This window comes from Homarus americanus, unplaced genomic scaffold (genome assembly GCF_018991925.1).
Source record: "Homarus americanus isolate GMGI-L3 unplaced genomic scaffold, GMGI_Hamer_2.0 scaffold1974, whole genome shotgun sequence".
Classification (NCBI taxonomy): Eukaryota; Metazoa; Arthropoda; class Malacostraca; order Decapoda; family Nephropidae; genus Homarus; species Homarus americanus.
In genome coordinates this window covers 28626-47500 of record NW_024752601.1, presented here as the reverse complement: position 1 = coordinate 47500, position 18875 = coordinate 28626, and the positions used below count along the sequence as shown (strand labels likewise).

At 40.3% G+C, this 18875-nt stretch overlaps 1 pseudogene; it reads left to right on the top strand.

Moving 5' to 3' along the window:
- LOC121855149 overlaps nt 1-15664 on the top strand; it is a 40272-nt pseudogene extending 24608 nt beyond the window's left edge.
- The last annotated feature ends 3211 nt before the right edge of the window (nt 15665-18875 follow it).

Below are 18875 nucleotides of genomic sequence, written 5' to 3'. Positions count from 1 at the left end.
TAGAGGGGACACAATAACACGTATGAAAGCCTCTGGTTGGCTAAAAACTGGAGGATATCATGAATGAGAGGATCTAATTGGCTAAGAAAAATTAAGCAGTGTGTATGAAAAGTTTTGATTGGCTGACGGCAGGTGGAGAGAGGTCGTGTTTACCTGTCAGGAGTCAGAGTGGAGGTAATGAATAAGGAACACGCTGTCTTGCCTGTGTGTATCTTGGGACACGACTCTCCTTCCTTCCCTCCCTCCTTCTCTCCCTCCCTCCTTCAATTCCTATCCCTCTTCCTTCCACCCTCCTTCCCTCCTTCCCTCAATCGATCCATATTTATTTCCTCCCTCCATCTCTCCCTCCTTCTATCATTCTATTCCTTCCTCCCTCCTTCATTCTTACCTCTCTCCTTCCCTCCCTTGCTCTCTTCCTTCATCTCTCCTTCGCAATTCCATCTCACACCTTCCCATCCTCACTCCTTCTTCTCTTCCTCAATCCTTCCCCTACTTCTCTCCTTCCCTACTTCTCTCCTCCCTCCTTCTCTCCTTCTGCCCCCCCCTACCTTCTCTCCCTTGCCTCCCTAACTACTGCAGGTAACCGACCAGGTGTGAGAGGTGAGTCATGGTGTTGTATGGAGCTCTATCTATCTACCTATCTATCTATCTATCTACCTATCTATCACCAGTACAGTACCTCCATCTCTCCTACAGAGTACTGGGAAGACCATTTCAAATGCCGGTATCCAAACAGCTCCCGAACGCCTTATAATGGAGTCTTCACCAACCTGTGTACTGGGGAGGAGAAACTCACCAGTAGAAATACCCAGTTCGAGGCCCAGTTGCAGTTCGTCTCTGATGCCGTTATGGCCTTCGGGTACGCCTTCAGGTAGGTCTTAAGACGATTAAAACAATGGAGGAGTTTTTGTTTTTTCTCGATGTGCTTAAATGAGTGGATGGCATAGCGTTGAATCATTACTTGAGATAAAGTGGATGTGATGGGTGATGCTGATGGGTGATGCTGATGGGTGATGCTGATGGGTGATGCTGATGGGTGATGCTGATGGGTGATGCTGATGGGTGATGCTGCCTCGAGTTAAGTGATGTGGGTGAAAGGATGAAATGGATGACTTGAGGTCTTGTTGTAGAAAGGGAGTTACACAGTTAAATATAATTAATAATTATTACTTGTGTGTGTGTGTGTGTTTATATGTCTTCTTAACCTAACCTAACCTAACCTAACCTAACCTAACCTAACCTAACCTAACCTAACCCAAATAAAAGACTATCCCCCTCAAAAAAAAATTATCAATACATACAAAAAATACCCCCATGTATGTATGTATACACGTATGTATATCCATATCAATACGTATACATGAGTGAGGTTTACCTGGTCTTTTCACCTGTACAGAGATATGCACCGAGAGCTGTGTGGAGGTCGGTCTGGCCTCTGTGATCTGATGAACCCTATTGACGGAGATAACCTCCTCTTCTACCTCAGGAAAGTCGTCTTTTTTGGTGAGTACCTCTGGCTGGTCCACTGGTTAGTCAAAGGGGCTGGTCCACTGGTTAGTCAAAGGGGCTGGTCCACTGGTTAGTTAAAGGGGCTGGTCCAGTGCTGGTTAGTCAAAGGGGCTGGTCCATTGCTGGTTAGTCAAAGGGGCTGGTCCACTGGTTAGTTCAGGGGCTGGTCCAGTGCTGGTTAGTCAAAGGGGCTGGTCCACTAGTTAGTCAAGGGGTGGTCCAGTGGTTAGTTCAAGGGGCTAGTCCAGTGCTGGTTAGTCAAAGGGGCTGGTCCAGTGCTATTTTCAGGGGCTAGTCCAAATACTATCATCGCTATCATAACCACAATCACCACCAGAATCTTCAACACAATCACCACTACAATCACCACCAGAATCACCCCCCCACTCTGGCTTAAGGCATCACAATAGACACAAAGGAATAAAAGCACATCATTATGTTATTACGAAAATGTGAAAGGACTTTGGAATACACAATGCTCTCTCTCTCTCTCTCTCTCTCTCTCTCTCTCTCTCTCTCTCTCTCTCTCTCCCTCTCTCTCTCTCTCTCTCTCTCTCTTTGTGAGGGAGAGAGGTATAGGTGTGACTAACGAAGGTAAATGTGTGAGGGAGGAAGATGAAGGAGGGAAGATGCATAAGGGAGAAAAGAGGAAGTGTGAAGGGGAGAGGGAAGAAGGAGAAAGATGGTGGAGGTATAATGAAGGAAGGAAGAAGAGAGGAAGAAGAGAAGAGCACCACAACATGAGCCGTATCCAGTTAAAACTTTGTGGGAGGTATAATCATCTTGGGTTGGCCTCACACCACCAACACTTCGCGTCTTATTTCCAAGTTACGTAAGAGAGACTTTGTTTATCGCCCCCTAAGGTACATTACGTCTCAATTGCTCTCAAATTCACCATAAACAAAGACTTTTCCATGACCCATATTTAGTATCGTTCATAAAAATTTAAATTCTAAAGGAGCTGATTTTTTTTTTTTACTATTATTATTTTGATTATCTATGTCATTGCTATGTTATGACGTCACGTGTACCAATTACCATTTAATATGACGTCATGGATACAGTGTTACCGTCAAATTCAGGTAAAAAAAAACCGTGTCTCTTTGGTGTTATTCATAGTGGCCTTAATTGATGGTAATTGAGACTGTTCGAATTACCAACTTAAGCCAGAAATAGTGCAGAGTGTCGCTAGCTGTGTCCGAATGAGTGGGTTATACCTGTGTGTGTGTGTGTATGTGTGTGTGTATGTGTGTGTGTTAGTAATGAAGTTAAATTCGTCAATGAACATCAATTACAAACATCAATTACCGTCTGTTTGTTTCATTATATCTCTTATGACGTCACTGATATATACAACATAATGGTAATAAAACATCAAACAAACAAACATAAAACAAACTACTTTAAATCATTAAGTCTTTTCTCACCTGTAGGCATTAATTAACGAGAGAATTTGTCATACTAAGCCTTTTAATAAATTATTTTCTCTTTTATGTGGTCACTTTGCCTAAACTCGCCACCATTAAGGCATGGATCAGAGGGCTTCATATACCAGAGGAAAAATATACTCTTTATAAAAGTTCCAATACTTAGCACGAATCCACATCCATTAGTTTCCCCAACCCGCTGTTCACAAAGGCTTCAATGTTTACCTAATTTTACCCCAGAGGCTTCAATATTTACTTATTTTTTCCTAGAGATTTCAATATTTACCTAATTTTCCCCAGAGGCTTCAATATTTACTTATTTTTTCCTAGAGATTTCAATATTTACCTAATTTTCCCCAGAGGCTTCAATATTTACCTAATTTTCCCCAGAGGCTTTAATATTTACCTAATTTTCCTCAGAGGCTTTAATATTTACCTAATTTTCCCCAGAGGCTTCAATATTTACCTAATTTTCCCCAGAGGCTTCAATGTTTACCTAATTTTACCCCAGAGGCTTCAATATTTACCTAATTTTCCCCAGAGGCTTCAATATTTACTTATTTTTTCCTAGAGATTTCAATATTTACCTAATTTTCCCCAGAGGCTTCAATATTTACCTAATTTTCCCCAGAGGCTTTAATATTTACCTAATTTTCCTCAGAGGCTTTAATATATACCTAATTTTCCCCAGAGGCTTCAATATTTACTTAATTTTCCCTAGAGGCTTCAATACTTCCCTATTTTTCCCCTAGTATGAGATATTTTGGGTATTTTTATAGGCGTTACGAGAATCAATGGTCTTTCAATTTGTCTTTATCAGGTAGGAATAGACTGATTAATTGCTATAAAGGAAACTGAATATACCCAGGTGTGTAATAGATGTGTGAAGTGTAATACTGGTTAATGAATAGGAGGGTTGTGTTAGTGATATGGTGGGAGACAGACAGAGATAGACAGAGAGACAGGCAAACAGACAGACATAGACAGATAGATAGAAAATTAAATAACCAGATAAATTACTATAATCATTCTCTAGTACTCAATATTATATATATAAAAAAAATTCCTTCTATCTTTACAAATTGAAAACGTAAACCTCAATATTATTTTCAGTTTTTCAGTATCCAGGTAAAAGTTTACTAATACCTACAATACACCGAGGGTTTTTTTTTACAGGTCTAATACCGATGCCATGATAACAATGCCAGGTACATACATACATACATACATACATACATACATACATACATACATACATACATACATACATACATACATACATACATACATCCATAAAAAAGATGATCCCTTACCACCCTTCTACCTGACCCCATCTGACCATCTGACCCCACCTGACCCTACCTGACCCCATATGACCTTACATAACGTGACCTTTTCCACCCACAGGTTTGAGCGGTGACAATTTCAAGTTTGATAAGCAAGGTGATGGTCCAGCCAGGTATAACATCATTCACTTCAAGCAGATGACCCACGGAAGGTATGCATGGGTCACTGTGGGTCACTACGTCGAGGGTGAACTCAAGCTGAACATGAGTGGTGAGTTGAGTGATGAGTTGAGTAGTGAGTTAAGTTGTGGGTTAAGTGATGGTGTGATGAGATGAGTGAGTTGAGTTGAGTGAGTTGAGTGGTGAGTTGAGTGGTGAGTTAAGTGGTGAGTTGAGTGATGAGTTGAATTGAGTGAGTTGAGTGATTGGATGAATGAGCTGACTAATTATTTACGTGACTGAGTGATTAATTAAGTAATCAAGTGATAATTTAAGTAATTAATTAAGTAACTGACTGATTAAAATAATTAATTCAGTGACAGAGAAGTAATTAGAGTGATTAGGTAACACGACTGAGTAGCGAATTCAGTGATTGGAGGATTAGTAGAGTTATAAGGGGAATGAGAGGTCGAGGGTCTTCTCCAAGGGTCCTGTACGTTCACCTCTTCCCTAAGGTGGACAAAGTTAGGAAGTTTACGTCCTGTTTCATCCTCGAAGTTTCTCAGCAGGAAGATGTGTCGAAACTTCCTGATAAGACTTTAAGATACGATATTTTCCATTAAATACAAAGTTAATCTATTTTTTTCTGGTAGTGTTTCGATTTTTTTTTTTTTAAATTTGGAGTGAATATTTTTTTGGCTGATATATGATTCGAATTTTGTGGTTCTTATATGTGGAATTATACTGTTTTTGTTGAGATGTATTTATGAATATTTCCTATGTATGATTCGGTGACTATTTTTCGAATTGTGTTTTTTGTTAAATATGTTTTAATGATTCGTCTTTTGAATCTTGACTATATTGATATTTGGGGATATTTTTTTTTGTAGACACTGGGTTTCAATTACGTTAAATGGATATAAAACTATTCTTTTCTAATAACCATAAAGCATAAAATACTTGAAATTAATTCCCATCCTCGACAATAAAAACCAACAATATTTCACATAAACTGACCTTTCAGAAAAAAAAAATCACAGTAAATGAATTTGCAACATCAGATTTTTATTAACGATCTGTAATAAAATACAAGTAGGGTTTGTTTAATTTTTTGGGGTCAAATTTTTAACTAGTTGTGAACGGATATTTTGTTTTCATAATCTAACCTGACCTCTGATTTTTTTTTCTAGTACAAAGGAGCAATAAATATATTTTTACTGGGAATAAAAACCCAATTCGTGTTATTTCTGCTTAAATAACGGGTAAACGCATAAGAAAAATTACTCAATCAATCAATCAGTCAGTCAGTCAGTCAGTCATTCAATCAATAAACCAATCAGTCAATCAATCAATCACGCAGAGAATAAATCAACATGGTAGCACACAGTAAGGTCACGGCGTGAACAGTGGCGCGGACTCAGAAAACTCTACGGTCTTAGCCAGCCACGTTTCACTACCTAAGCCATAACACGTCCCCAGCAACACTAACGCCTACCTAACCTAACCTATCCAGTTTATTTTACCTGATGATTAAATACCTTAACGCTAGCTCGAGGGAAGGACTTAGGTTAATGTTAGGCCAGGTTAGGTAATCGTTAGGGTGGTTAAGATAAGGAAGAGTTAAGGCATTGATAGTGAAACGTGGCATGCTGGGTCCGTAGAGTTATGCGAATCCGCGCTACTGTTCAAGTAGCTACCTGTTTATGTCCTATCGTTCTCATATATATTCTAGCCCTCACAACAGCTGTCCCTTAAGCACAACCTCTCATACCAGCTACCCCTTGAGAGCTACTTCTAATACCAGCTACCCCTTGAGAGCTACTTCTAATACCAGCTACCCCTTGAGAGCTACTTCTAATACCAGCTACCCCTTGAGAGCTACTTCTAATACCAGCTACCCCTTGAGAGCTACTTCTAATACCAGCTACCCCTTGAGCGCTACTTCTAATACCAGCTACCCCTTGAACAGTACTCGTTCCACCTATGTCACAACTGAAATCGGAGCGAAAACTGTATAAAGAAATACATAAAATTTACTATACGATTCCCAGTAAATATTATATAAAAATAGGATATAAAGTTTACATTATAGCAAAAATTATTAGCAGTGTTTTGTTTCAGTTAATATCATAAGGACTCGTTAGTGTTTAAAATATTGTTAAGGAAAGAGTAAAGGTTTTTCTTATAGTTGATAGTTATTATGGCAGTGTGGGGGGGCAGGTCCTAGGAGAGGAGGAGGAGGGCACAGGTCCCAGGAGAGTGAGTGAGGCACAGGTCCCAGGAGAGGAGGAGGTGGCTGGTCCAGGAGAGTGAGGAGGAGGTACAGGTCCTAGGAGAGTGGAGGAGTGAGGTACAGGTCCTAGGAGAGTGGAGTGGAGGTACAGGTCCTAGGGAGAGTGAGTGAGGGCTAGGTCCTAGGGGAGAGTGAGGAGGTACAGGTCCTAGGAGAGGAGTGGGGAGGCACAGGGTCCTAGGAGAGTGAGTGAGGGAGGGGTACAGGTCCCAGGAGAGGAAGTGAGTGAGGGGCACAGGTCCTGGAGAGTGAGTGAGTGAGGTGCAGGTCCCAGGAGAGTGAGGAGGAGGCAGGTCCTAGGAGGAGTGGAGTGAGGCACAGGTCCCAGGAGAGTGAGTGGAGGCAGGTCCCAGGAGAGGAGGAGGAGGTACAGGTCCCAGGAGAGTGAGTGAGTGAGGTACAGGTCCTAGGAGAGTGAGTGAGGTACAGGTCCTAGGAGAGTGAGTGAGGTACAGGTCCTCTGTCTCCTCAGCTCTTCAGTTCAAGCTGAGGGACCCGTCGCCTCCCAGTAGCGTGTGTTCTCTACCCTGCCTCACGGGCCAGGCCAAGAAATACGTGGAGGGGGAGTCTTGCTGTTGGCACTGTTTCAACTGTTCCACCTACCAGGTGAGTTATACTGTGGCACTGTTCCATCTACCAGGTGAGTTATACTGTGGCACTGTTCCACCTACCAGGTGAGTTATACTGTGGCACTGTTCCATCTACCAGGTGAGTTATACTGTGGCACTGTTCCATCTACCAGGTGAGTTATACTGTGGCACTGTTCCATCTACCAGGTGAGTTATACTGTGGCACTGTTCCATCTACCAGGTGAGTTATACTGTGGCACTCTTCCACCTAACAGGTGAGTTATACTGTGGCACTGTTCCATCTACCAGGTGAGTTATACTGTGGCACTGTTCCATCTACCAGGTGAGTTATACTGTGGCACTGTTCCACCTACCAGGTGAGTTATACTGTGGCACTGTTCCACCTACCAGGTGAGTTATACTGTGGCACTGTTCCACCTACCAGGTGAGTTATACTGTGGCACTGTTCCACCTACCAGGTGAGTTATACTGTGGCACTGTTCCATCTACCAGGTGAGTTATACTGTGGCACTGTTCCACCTAACAGGTGAGTTATACTGTGGCACTGTTCCACCTAACAGGTGAGTTATACTGTGGCACTGTTCCATCTACCAGGTGAGTTATACTGTGGCACTGTTCCATCTACCAGGTGAGTTATACTGTGGCACTGTTCCACCTAACAGGTGAGTTATACTGTGGCACTGTTCCATCTACCAGGTGAGTTATACTGTGGCACTGTTCCACCTACCAGGTGATTACTGCTGTTATATGAAACACAAACATATAAATAAAGTAACAAACACTTCAACAAGACACAAGAAGATAACATCTCTCTAAAAAAACACACATCTTCTAAACAAAATTCAAAACATTTATACCAGAAATGTTTTTATACTTAGAGAGAATGAGCCATCTGGTCTCTTGGTGATACTGACCCAGTGCCAGACCTCGGTCCCTATGATAATATCCTGTTGTAGGTCAGGTTGAGGGAGCGAGGAGTCAGAACAAACGCCACACACACTGTAAACACAGGAGGGTGATCTTCATTTTATTTTGAGGTTGAGGTTTATTTGCTGTTTTAATATTAAACTCTGTTTTTTTTTTTAGTGTCAGTGTTTTGTCTATGTTTTATACCTAACAAACGTACACTATAGCCTTCAGTATATCAGAATGTTTGTTTAATGTGAGCAAGGATTAAGTCCTGGTGTGTGTGTGTGCGTGTGTGTGCGTGTGTGTGTGTGTGCGTGTGTGTGCGTGTGTGTGTGTGTGCATGTGTGTGTGTGTATGTATGTATGTATGTATGTATGTATGTATATGTATGTATGTACAGTATGTATATGTATGTATGTATGTATGTATGTATGTATGTATGTATGTTATAAATAGCTAACACAGGCTCAACTATCATACACTGGATATTAATCTTAGTAAAAGGTGAATAGAGTTCAGGTATGAGATAAATAAACTATATATAACATAATTAATCCACCTTGCCAGAAATACCTGTACATCTTACCTGACTAATTAACCTCATCGTTTCTCTTACAGGTAACTTATAATCCACCTGTGTAAGTTTATTAAGTAAGCTTAGATTAATTTAAATGGCAGAATATAATATGAATCTTAATACATAATCTCTCTATAGTTTGAGATATTAACTTTAGGTATTAGAGTTAAGAAATGGTTTTATGTGTTGAGGTGAGTTAATTCCCTTTATCTTAGTTTAAAATCTGCATATAACTTAACCTAATCCAACCTAATTTATTTTAACTTAACCTAACCAAACCAAACCAAACACAACCTAACCTAACCAAACCAAACACAACCAAACCAAACCACCGTAAACAAACATCTGTCACTAGACTTTAACGAGGCTGTTGGTGTGAGTTGTTACAGATCGTCAACCCGCGAGACGAGACCCAGTGCCTCACATGTGACTGGGGAACATTACCTTCACCTGACCACCTCATGTGTAATCCTATACCAGAGGTTAGTAATATGAGTCTCTTATGTGTTTACTATGTGTTTTATGTGTCGAGTATGTGTTTTATGTGTCTAGTATGTGTCTTATGTGTCTAGTATGTGGCGAGTATGTGTTTTATGTGGCTAGTATGTGTCTTATGTGTCAGTTAAGTGATTCTTTTGTACCTCTACCTCTGCTGAATGTGTGTTTCTGCCCCTCTCTCTCTCTCTCTCTCTCTCTCTCTCTCTCTCTCTCTCTCTCTCTCTCTCTCTCTCTCTCTCTCTCTCTCTCTCTCTCTCTCTCGCATGCCCCATCATTCCCTTATTGATTTCTTTTTTATTTACACTAATACGTCAATTAACATATTACATATTGGCTTATGCGGTTTGGTTTACATTTCACTTCTCTGGCGTTTTGTTTACACCGATAGTGACATTCTGTTTACACCGATCTGACATATCCTGTTTACATTGTTCTAGCATTCTGTTGCAATTTACACTTTATGAACGATCTATAACTCATGTTTATAACCTTACAACACTCTATAACAAATATTTACAACTCTATAAATTTACAACTTATATTTACAACCATAACTCACAATCACACTTATGAGAGGTAAAAATAATTAACAGGTGATACTAAAATAAACGTTAAAGAAAATAACACAATAAATTTAAATAATTGCACTTGAGGGAGGTACAAACTCACATCTAAAAGCATATTTTTCCCAAAGCTGTGTGACCTTAACCTCTGACCTTTGACCTAGTAAACATAAGTATTTCTTGAGGTTGGTAGAGTGAATATAGACTATTAATAAGTTAGTTTATATTATTGTTTATTAAATATATTGTTAAAAGGTATATCAAGGTCATGTTTACTTATTAATTTACCTGTAATTTATTTCTACAGTAATTTTACCTGTATTTTATTCATATATTAGTTTACATACATACATACATACATACATACATACATACATACATACATACATACATACATACATACATACATACATACATTCTATTATATTATGCATTGAAAGCCCACCACCTAAATAACACTCACCTGTGCCTGAAGAGACTTAGTATTCATGTTACGTCACGATAGAGAAGGATGAAATTTGTTTATCGTGGGAAAAACTACCGAGGGAAAATTCATAGTCGTGTTTAGGTGACAAATTGTACCTGGTATTTTGTAGCGTTGGGAAATACTGTAGTAAGTTATTATGAGTACTTTATGTAGACTTTATGTACTGTAGTTTTTGGTGTGGTATGGCTTGGGGTAAAGGGTTAGGTTAGGTTAGGTAAGGTAAGGTAAGGTCACGTCAGGTCAAGTAAATTAAAATTAAGACAGGTTAGGTTACATCACGTAAATTAAGGTCAGGTCTAGTCATATCAATTAAATTAAGATCAGGTTAAGGAAGGTCAGGTAAATTAAGGTCACGGCTGGTCAGGTAAGGTAAGATAAGGTCACTTCAGGTCAGTTACTATCCCACACTGAGACAACTTTTCTTCGAATTTCTGACCTTAACACTTTGACCTTCTGACCCCAATAAAATCAAATGTTACCAGAGTGAACTATACAACTCATAAATACAAATCTACAAAAAAAACAACGCCAGACGAAACTTCACTTGAATAATGCCCACACTGGCGTTCATCTATAAAATGAGTGTAAAAATCCCATACAAATAAACACATCCCCAGCACAAGTATTCGCCCCCCCCCACCCTCTTTGCCCCCACACCCTCTTTGACCCCCCACACCCTCTTCGCCACTCCCCACCCTCTTTTGCCCACCCTCTTCGCCCCCACCCTCTTCGCCCCCCACCCTCTTCGCCCCACCCTCTTCGCCCCACCCTCTTCGCCCCCCCACACCTCTTCGCCACCCCACCCTCTTTTTTGCCAGCACTGACGGTGTTTTAAGGTTTGAGAATAAAGTTTAAATTCCTGTGGGGAGGAAGGTCACCAGAGTGGGAGGTTCAGGAGTGACGTCTTAGCTCAGTGTCACGGTGTTGGAAATTAGTATCTTAAAGAGAGGCCAATTAAAACCAGGGTTGAAAGTCACACACGGCTCTGGCTTACAAACACTGGCTTTGACTTACACACGCTTCAGCTACAGCTGACTTACACACACGGCTGGCTTCCACACACGGTTTGACAAACACACGGCTTTGGCTTCACACACACGGTTTTGACTTACACGCACGGCTTTGGCTTACACGGCTTTGACTGCATACACAGCTGACTTACACACGGCTGTTCACACACACACGGCTTTGACTTACACACACAGCTTTGACTACACTGGCTTTGACTTACACACGGCGACACACGGTTTTGACTTACACACACGGCTTTGACTTACACACACATAGCTCTGGCTCACAAAAATAACAATCATCCTATTTTTTACATTCACCGTTCTCTCATTTCTTACTTTCCTCTCCTTTCCCTCGTTCCTTCTCTCATTTAATTCCCTTCTCCTCATTCCCCTTCTTTCTTCTCATTCCATTAAACTCTTCTTTATTTTCCTCTCTTCTTTCTTCTTCTCTTTGTTGTCTATCTACGTGTTTCTCTCTGTTATTTGTTTTGTTTCCTTTATTGTTTTGTTATTCTTGGTATTGCTCTCTCTCTCTCTCTCTCTCTCTCTCTCTCTCTCTCTCTCTCTCTCTCTCTCTCTCTCTCTCTCTCTCTCTCTCTCAATCGTTCTCCTTCATTCTCATTCTGTCTTACACTCTCCCTCCCTCTATCACTTTCCCTCTCTCTCCCTCCCTCTCTCTCACTCTCCTTCACTTTCTCTCACTGCCCCTCACTTTCTCTCACTCTCCCTCGCTTTCCCTCTCTCTCCCTCACTCTCTCTCACTCTCCCTCACTTTCTCTCACTCTCCCTCACAGGTATATATCCGACCTGACTCCTGGTGGGCCATAGGAGCCATGTTGCTATCGTCCGTGGGCGTGGTGATGACGGGCGTGGTGGCGTGGGTGTTTGCCAGCCACCACAACACGCCCGTGGTCAGAGCTTCAGGCAGGGAGCTCTCCTATGTCCTCCTCTCTGGCGTCTTCCTCTGTTACGCCACCACCTTCGTCCTTGTTCTCAAGGTAAATTGCTCCTTCTTCAGGTAGGTACTTTGTCCTTCAGGTAGGTACTTCTTCCTTCTTCAGGTAGTAATTTTCTCCTTCAGGTAGGTACTTTCTTCTTCAGGTATATATTTCCTTCTTCAGGTAAGTACTTCCTTCTTCAGGTGGGTACTTTCTCCTTCAGGTAGGTACTTCCTCCTTCAGGTAATGACATAAATTATCATAAATAAATGTTTACTTTATATAATAGCCAATTTTAAGTAAAAACTAATTATTTTGGTAAGACCCAAGACCAATTTTAGGTAAAAATAAATTTAGGTCTGGATTCAATTCTCAGTTTAAATCCCCCACCACCTTCTCCCTTTACCCAGCCGACGGCAGTGGTATGCGGGGTTCAGAGGTTCGGACTCGGGTTCAGCTTCGCCGTGGTGTATAGCGCCCTGCTCACCAAGACCAACAGGATAGCTCGAATCTTCAACTCCGGCAAACGAACCACAAAACGACCCTCCTTCATCTCACCGAGCTCCCAACTGTGTATATGTTTCTTTACCGTGTCTGCCCGAGAGAGAGAGAGAGAGAGAGAGAGAGAGAGAGAGAGAGGGAGGACGGTATAAACCTAATCAATCCGGTAACTGCAGTGAGAGTAACGTAGTAACATAACCAATTGGTAGTGTAGTAATAGTAGTGTGGTGATAAGTATGATGACCTAATTAAATCTATTGTGACTGTGGTAGGTGGTGATCACGGGTGTGTGGTGGGTAGTGAGTCCTCCCAGAGCCATTCATCATTATCTAGTGAGAGAGGACAACTTCCTAGTGTGCTCTGCTTCTATCAACGCCTCTTACATGATCGCTTTCGCTTATCCCATAGGTAAGTCAATCACTTATGTTGAGGAATTATACCATGAACCAAGTCTTGAATATTGTATATATTTTTATTCGATATATGATACCTGCCATATCTAATTTAACTTGAGGTTTAGGTTAGGTTAGGTTAGGTTAGGTTAGGTTAGGTTAGGTTTAGGTTTAGGTTAGGTTAGGTTAGGTTAGGTTATTCTTGGGTGCCGTTTCAGAGAGGCTATCAGAAGGATAATTTAGAAGGAGGAATAACTAATGCTTCTGTAGCCACCAGCTGTTGTAAGCGCCATTAACACCAACAGCACAGTCAAGTAATTGCTTCCCGAAGGAGTAATACAATTCAGCAGATCGGTGGTAGTGAGCAGAAGCAGAACCGCAATAATCACAGCTTCTCCTTCACTCCTTCCCTCCTCTTCCCTCCCTCCCTCTCTCCCTCCCCCCTTCCCTCCCCTTCCCTCCCTCCCTCCCTCCCTCCTTCCCTCCCTCCTTCCCTCCCCTTACCCCCTTCTTCTTCCTACACTCCTCCTTCCCTCCCTCCTACCCTTACCTCCTTCCTTTCTTCCTATCCCTCCTCCTTCCCTCCTTCTCCTTCCCTCCTTCCTTCCTTCCCTCCCTACAAATCCTTACCTGAGATAGTTATGAGAAGTGTTACATGCAGAAGTTATTGTCTACAACACTAGACAGACCCCATATAAACCTCTCTCTCCCCAGGACTGATCGTGGTATGCACTGTGTATGCTCACCCTCAGCAAGATCCCAGAGGCCTTAATGAGAGTAAAACATTGGCTTCACTATGTACACCTTATTGTATTATTTGGTTCTGTCTTATCTACTTCACCACAGCCAACAACGAGGTCAGTATAGAATCTCTCTCTTCTTTGATTGTCTTTCTGTCTCATCTTTCTCCATCGTTTATCTCTGTCTCCTGTCTCTCTGTCTCTCTCTCTCTCTCTCCTTTGGTTTCATTGTGTATTGTACTTCTATAAAACTTGATTAGCTTGAGGTATGAAAATATATTCTTCTATGTCTCTGTCATTCTCTCTCATCTCTTTTATCTCCACAGCCACACACCAACTCTCTCTCTCTCTCCTCCACAGCCACACTAACTCTCTCTCTCTCCCTCCACAGCTACACACCAACTCTCCTCCACAGCCACACTAACTCTCTCTCTCCACACATGCATCACCACTACTCCGTCACCATCTCCCCATGAAGCATGCGGGTGTGTCTCTATACGCCTAAGCTGTACATCATCTCCTTTACACAGAGAGGAACATACGTCAATCCATGATGGCCAGTACTAAATATTCTACCATCAAACACTTTCCTTCTTCACACCGCGTCGACTCGTCTACCCAGAGTGAAAGTGAGTCTGTTATTGTTACTTATGGGGATAATTTATTACTTGGATGTTACTTTTCCGTATCACTAATGTTACTTTTTTATTATTTATATTTTTGTAGTGGTGGTACCAATGGATTATGAACTATAGAAGAAATTAAGTTAGAAATTATTACTACTTGGATGTTACTTACTGTTCCGTACCACTAATGTTACTTTTTTTATTATTTATATTTTTGTAGTGGTGGTACCAATGGATTATGAACTACAGGAGAAATTAAGATGCCTCGTCTGTGTTCCTTATGCTAAATCAACAGTGTCAACTCAGACCTGTCCAGTGTCTTGTGTTTTGCCTCAGCACAAGTGTCCACCACAGTCGACCAAAACCCAACCTACTAATGGACCTATACAAGATGTCCCAGATGTTCAACTTTAAAAGGTATATATATATTGATGTTTTGTTATAGTTCAAGGTTATATTAAAGAGTTATGTGGATTAAATTAATTAATTGTTGTTTATTAATAAATTAGGTATATAGATTAGTTGAATTAATTAATTTTTTTGTTTTGTCGCTTTAAGAAGAATGAAGATGATTATTTTTTAGTTACCCATTAAGAGTTGAGAGAGAGAGAGAGAGAGAGAGAGAGAGAGGATGTCATCAGTAATCTAATTTATCTATAATTTCAATTCATCGTCAGCCCGGATCATCATCAGCCTGGATCATCATCAACATGGATCAACGTCAGCACGAATCATCATCACCATCAACCAAACAAACCAAAAAAAACATAACCAAAATCCAACCAAAATCCAACCAAAATCCAACCAACTACCTATATATACCAACCAAAATCTAACCAACTAACGCAACAAAATATACTGTCAATAACATACCATTCCTTATAAGACACGATATATAAGTATACTCTACTTCTCTGATATACCTTATTGCCTCAGGGGTATACCTCATATATTAACTTCACTATTATGTGTATATTAAGACAACTACTTATATTTACTTAGAAAGAATTTAAGTATAAGTATCGACCATAAAATTGACTATAGTGACGAAACTCTTCATTATTTATTAAGTAGAGTTAACATACTTTTTTGAGGGGGATTTTTTTAAGGGGATTTATATATTCAGTGTCAGTAATAATATAACATATATGAACACAAAAACACAAACTTAATACATAACGAAAGTAAGAATTCTACTTTCATATTTTTTTTTCAACAAACTAGAAAAAAAAGTATTACGGGCTTGAGATTGATTTACCTGTATATATCTGTATGTAAAGGACAAATAAACACAACAGGTTAATTAATAAAGTGAGGGTTTAGGAATATACACATTTATATAATTGTTAACTATGTCTGAGTAAATATTATGGTGGTAATATTTCCTGTAAAAGACATGTTCAGACATCAGACGCACGTATACATGGGGATGACATGAGTAGGTATAATATTTAACTAATAATGGAGGTTCATCCTGTCTGCGTACGGAGAGCAGACAATCACCCAGCAGACACTAGCAGACACAAGCAGACTATTATCCAGTATAAGCTGAATATTACCCAGCAGAAACAAGCAGAACTATCATCCAACATACAAGCAGACTATCACCCAGCACACACAAGCAGAGTTAAGCAGACTATTACCAGGCAGACACAAGCAGACTCAAGCAGAATATCACCAGGCAGGCACTAGCAGACTCAAGCAGACTATCACCAGGCAGGCACAAGCAGACAGAAGTAGACTATCACCCAGCAGACACAAGCAGACTATCACCCAGCAGACAAAAGCAGACTATCACCCAGCAGACAAAAGCAGACAAAATAGACGAGTGTTTCTTTACTGATAATCCTCTTTCCGTTGTATTCCTACCTTCACACATTCATTCTTTCGTAGTATTGTCAAACATTCTATCATGTGTACGTCTGCTCGCTTGTAACACCCCCTTCCCCCCCAAGTGGTAGAATGTTGTGTAGTTATTATAAACCACATAAAATAACGTATCTAAAAGTTATTGTTTTAGATAGAGGTGTTATTGTTATTGTTATCCTATAAACATATCATCTTTTTGTAAATAAATATTATCCAGAATTTATGAAAACTGGTGAGGAAATAAGATATCCAGTTTATATTGATATGGGTGTAGGTGTATGATTATCGTGCACAGGCATCTCCAACAAATGCTCTTACGTTATTCTGATATTTAATAATTGCTGTGAGCCCTGTGTGACATTATTAACTCTCAAAATACGACAAACTTTTTAATTCTCCTTCCTTGTTACCTGTAGGCTTACCTAACTTTACCTGTAGTTAATTAAGATATATAGATGTATCGATCTCTCTTTACCAAACTATAGACGTTCCGACAGGTGTGGAATGTTTTGGTGTACATATAATTAACAGGTGTACAGGTGAGTTTTGTTTGTTCTGGTAGTAGATTACCTGTACTAATTACCTGCCTCACTGTTTATTGTAATGGAGAAATATGTTATATAAAAATTACTCTTCATTAATACCTGTGTATTTTTATTTTACCTGGTGGTGTTGGTGATGATTGATGAATAATAATGATGATGATGATAATGATGACGTCAATTATCCTTAACTAAAAACAAAAATTAACAACACAAAGATATTTTTTTTTTAATTTAATTCAAATATAGTTCCAGCGTTTCCATTTACTTACCAGAAAACCCACAAAGCTGAATATATTTTGCCTAGGCGGATGAGAGGAATATTTTCAACTTTTTCCTTTTCCTATGTAAATATATTTCTACCCGATTTCACAGTGGGTTTATTTTTTTAGGGAGGGAGTGGTTTGTTTTGCTTGTTTATTGTTTACTTGTTTACGTGTTATGTCTGGTTTGTTGTTTTTTTGTTTACTCTGTATTTGATTCCACCTCTTACGTCTTTGGCTGTCTGTCCTCAGGCCTAAACTACTGTAGGAGCCAATCAGCGTATGACAGTCGTTTACAAGGCCACACCCACAATGCTTTTCAACCAATCAGGACACTGGTGCCGTGAACCTAGTTTGACGGACATAATTACCTGACCACAGTCATCAGGGCCTAGTCCCAGGTGTGGGTGACCTCAGTGTGGTGACCTCAGTGTGTGGTGACCTCAGTGTGTGGTGACCTCAGTGTGTGGTGACCTCAGTGTGTGTGGTGTCCTTGTGTGGTGACCTCATGTGGTGTCTCAGTGTGGTGACCTCAGTGTGTGTGGTGACCTCAGTGACTCTCCCCCATCACTGCTATCTGTCGTGAGTACTGAGTGTATGGTGACGTATAGTGTTGATGCTGACGCTTATTAGTGTTACGTAGAGTTAGTTCCTGAGATCTAACTTATACAGTAGAGTTCAGTAGAGTTATGTAGAGCTAAGAATATGTGAGACGGTTTTATGGCTGTATTACTTATCTGTCTGTCTGTCTGTTCGCCTCGCTAGCGCCTGTTTCTATAAAATCTTAAACAACAACAGGACGTGAAATATGATGGCAGGAGAGAGAGAAATCGTGACCTTGGAGGGGGGGTGCCGAACTTTTTAGTAGACATCATAAATCAACCGCCCTCTCTCTCTCTCTCTCTTACATGGCCAGGAGCTACAGTCTGTGTACACAATACACTCCAGTAACTCACTACCAACATCCGTAACAAAACGCTACCGATAAACTTCCACCACAGTTTATTCATTTATTCTATTTTACTTTCCTCGCTTCCTGCCCCGTTCACTACACTTTTTACTTTAACCTAACCTAATCTAACCAAACCCAACCAAACCAAACCTAACCTAACCTAACCAAACCTAACCCAACCTAATCTAACCAAACCTAACCTAACCAAACCTAACCAAACCTAACCCAACTCAAACCAACCCACCCAATCTAACCCAAAATCAAACCTAACCCACCTAACCAAACCCAACCAAACCTAAATTCCAACCTAACCTAACCTAACCTAACCAAACCTAACCAAACCCATTCTAACCAAACCTAACCTAACCCAACCTAACCAATCCCAACCTCCAACCTAACCTAACCTAACCAAACCTAACCTAACCTAACCTAACCTCACATTACATTACAGTATTACATATTCTATTTCCAAGTTGCTGTATTATTGACGGAGTTATTACAATATATGATACAGTTCCACACACACACACACACACATACGAACAATGTTTTGTGTATTATTTTCCCGTGAGTATGATGATTTAACCCCCGTAATACGATGACGTTCCATACTTGAGTTACTTTACTGTTCCTTTTTTTATCTCATTATATTCTCTGTTCCTTTATCTCCTCCTATTTATTCCCGTGTTTCATTTTTACTTTATACCAAATTCCTTCATTATTTCAAAAAAAATTTCTCTG